This window comes from Eptesicus fuscus, chromosome 5 (genome assembly GCF_027574615.1).
Source record: "Eptesicus fuscus isolate TK198812 chromosome 5, DD_ASM_mEF_20220401, whole genome shotgun sequence".
Lineage (NCBI taxonomy): Eukaryota > Metazoa > Chordata > Mammalia > Chiroptera > Vespertilionidae > Eptesicus > Eptesicus fuscus.
In genome coordinates this window covers 36608889-36612027 of record NC_072477.1, presented here as the reverse complement: position 1 = coordinate 36612027, position 3139 = coordinate 36608889, and the positions used below count along the sequence as shown (strand labels likewise).

Sequence of the window (3139 nt, the reverse complement as noted above, 5' to 3'; positions counted from 1 at the left end):
AAAAAACTTAAGTCGTTTAGAAGAACTGGATTCAGAAGGGAGAGGAAAACTTAACATGGGAGCAGCTCAGGGTTGCTAACAGGTCTACCGGTAATTACCATGTCCAGAAGCAGGGGGTGAGATGGAACACAAATCATTAGCTTTTACAACTTGTTACTCTTCCTAGCCTAAGGCTAATGGAAGAAGGTGATCCTCGCTGCAACTGTGGAATGACTGGTTGCAAGCGTTGCTCTCTAGGAATTACTCATTTACCCTGTAATTAGAGTAGCTGCCACTAATTCTCACTTCTTTGCTTGCTCCAAATGTCAAGGCTCATCGAAGAATCACTTCCTAACAATATTCTCTCCATTCTTATTTTATATCACAAGTGCTTGCAAAATCACTTAAATATTAAACAGCACATAAGTCATAATTGTTGCAGGCTTTTAACCTTTTGCACTCGGATGTCGAGTGTGACTCGACATGGTTAGCATTAGAATAAAGGAATTGAGAAAAAAGCAAGCGAGTGCAAAGGGTTAAAGATGTAAATGTCTGGGTGAAATCTGGTAGTTTTTCTACTATCATCTTTTCTAAATTAACTGTTTAATATGAAATGTGTTACACATACAACAGAGAATATATATATGACTGTTTAATATGAAATGTGTTACATATACAACAGAGAATATATATATATATACATATATATGTGTTACATATACAACAGAGACTATATATATATAACTGTTTAATATGAAATGTGTTACATATACAACAGAGAATACACACACACACACACACACACACACACACACACACACACACTAGAGGCCCAGAGCATGAAATCTGTGCACTGGTAGGATCCCTAGATCCCTAGCAGCTGGTGGCAGCTGGCCAGGGCCTCCCTCTCTCCCTTTCCCCTGCCAGCCCTGCCCCCTGGTTGAACTCCCGGAAGAACTCCTGGTTGAGGGGACAATTTGCATACTATGCTTTTATTATATAGGATATTGTGCATATATAAAATTTAAGTATTTATTTTAAAATACATGCTTTATTTTAAAGAAGTTTAATTTTTTACAAGAGACAGGAAAAGATGATAAAAACAAAACTACAGAAATTACATATAAAAATTACCTATAAGGAAATTATAGGGATAGTTTCTATACCTTACCATTGGCTGGTTCAAAAGCTCTCAAGGGCCTCCAGTTATAACATATGAAGTGAGTCCTCCCCTCCCTCTGGCAGCCTCCAGCAGTATCCTAAGAAATTCAGTATAACATGAAACCTCTTGTCAACCTTCAAAGTTATGAACTCCCTTATGTCAGCTCCCATGCTAAAAGAAGGACCTTTGGTATCCTTTGTTTCTTCATCAGTAAATCTGTGATAGAGATTTCTGGCAAACTCATAGCAGACTTTTTTGGTTGATGTAGAATGTTTTTTGTTGTTGTTGTTGGCATTATTATAGACGTCCCCCCTTTTACTCACCTCCACCTCTCCTGCCCCTCTCTCTGGCCATCACCACATTGTTGTCTGTGTCCATGGGCTATGCAAATATGTTCTTTGGCTAATCTCTTCACCTTCTTTCATCCAGTTCCCCCCATTTCCCTCCCCCTCTGACCTCTGTCAGTCTGTTTCACGCATCCATTCCTCTGGTTCTATTTTGTTCATCAGTTGATTTTGTTCATTAGAGTCTATATACAAGTGAGGTCATGTGGGATCTGTCTTTCTCTCCTGGCTTATTTTGTTTAGCATAAAAACCTCCAGGTCCATTCATGCTGTTGCAAAGGGTAAGAGCTCCTTCCTTTTTACAGCCAAGTAGTATTCCATTGTGTAAATGTTCCACAGGTGTTTTAGCTACTCATTTGCTGATGGGCACTTGGGCTGTTTCCAGATCTTGGCTATTGTAAATAACACTGCTATGAACTTAGGGGTGCATATATTCTTTCTGACAGATGTTTCGGGATTCTTAGGATATATAACCAGAAGTGGGATTGCTGGGTCAAAAGGAAGTCCCATTTTTTTTTTTTTTTTAGAAACTCTACACATACTGTTTTCCACAGTGGCTGCACCAGTCTGCATTCCCACCACCAGTTCCCTTTTTTCCATATCCTCACCAGCACTTGTTTGTTGATTTAATGATGGTAGCCATTCTGAGAAGTGTGAGGCGATATCTCATTGGGGTTTTAATTTACTTCTCTCTGATCTTATATTTACCGATTACTGCCTTGTTGATTTCTTTAATAACATCATTAACTTGACAATAGGTTAAGCAGGATTTCATGTACACCACAGGAATGCCATTGAACTCATCAAAAGTTATATATGGCATTTAATTTCTTTGTTCTTTAGGGGGCTTCTTTGTGGCTACAGATTCCTCAACTTTGACAGGTTCTTCAGGGTCAAGATCTGATACAGTTACAAAGTTCTGGGTCACTGAACTTGAGGCAAATGGGGAGGTATGTTTTCTTTGAGATGTTGCACATCTTACAATCTTCTTCAAGAGAGTCACTGAATTCCTTGAGTGAACAGGTAGATTGTACTTGATACTGAATTTCCAATTCCAATTTACTAAGAAGCTTGTTTACTAAATGATTTCATTTCCTATTTTATTTAATATAGTCTTTAAGGTAGATTCTTGACCCACAGTTTCTTAATGACAAAGATTTTTATATATTGACAATCATTTCATTAATATGAGAGCATATTTGTTCCAGACCTGAGGAGGCTATCCTTTAAGCCTCTCGTACAGGTCTGGGAGCAAAAAGTACAATTTAAAGATTTATAATAAAATTAACCTGGATAATCACCCACAATAAAACATTGCTAGTACATATGAAGCCCTCTGTATACCCCACTTTAATTGCATCTCTCCTCTCTTCCATGAAGAAGTATCCACTCTCCTGAATTTTGAATTCATTATTCTCTTGCTTCTCTTTAGTTTTTACCTTATTTGTATGCATCCCTTAAACTATATTATTTAGTTGTTTAATTTTATATGACTGGAATCTTACTATATATATTCCTCTGTGTCCTGTTTGTTTTATTCCATGCTCTATCCCAAGATAATGCTGATCTAAATGTTCAGACTGAGATTTTTTGAAAGTACTAGTACAGATTCTTGCTCCAAATCTTTTTAAAATTTTATCTTTTCTGATGACCC

General features: G+C 37.3%; 1 pseudogene; it reads right to left on the bottom strand.

Annotated features, from left to right (window-relative positions):
- Positions 1–1171: 1171 nt before the first annotated feature.
- On the bottom strand, positions 1172–2939 carry LOC103283927 (spindle and kinetochore-associated protein 1-like; annotated as a pseudogene).
- Between the last annotated feature and the right edge of the window lie 200 nt (positions 2940–3139).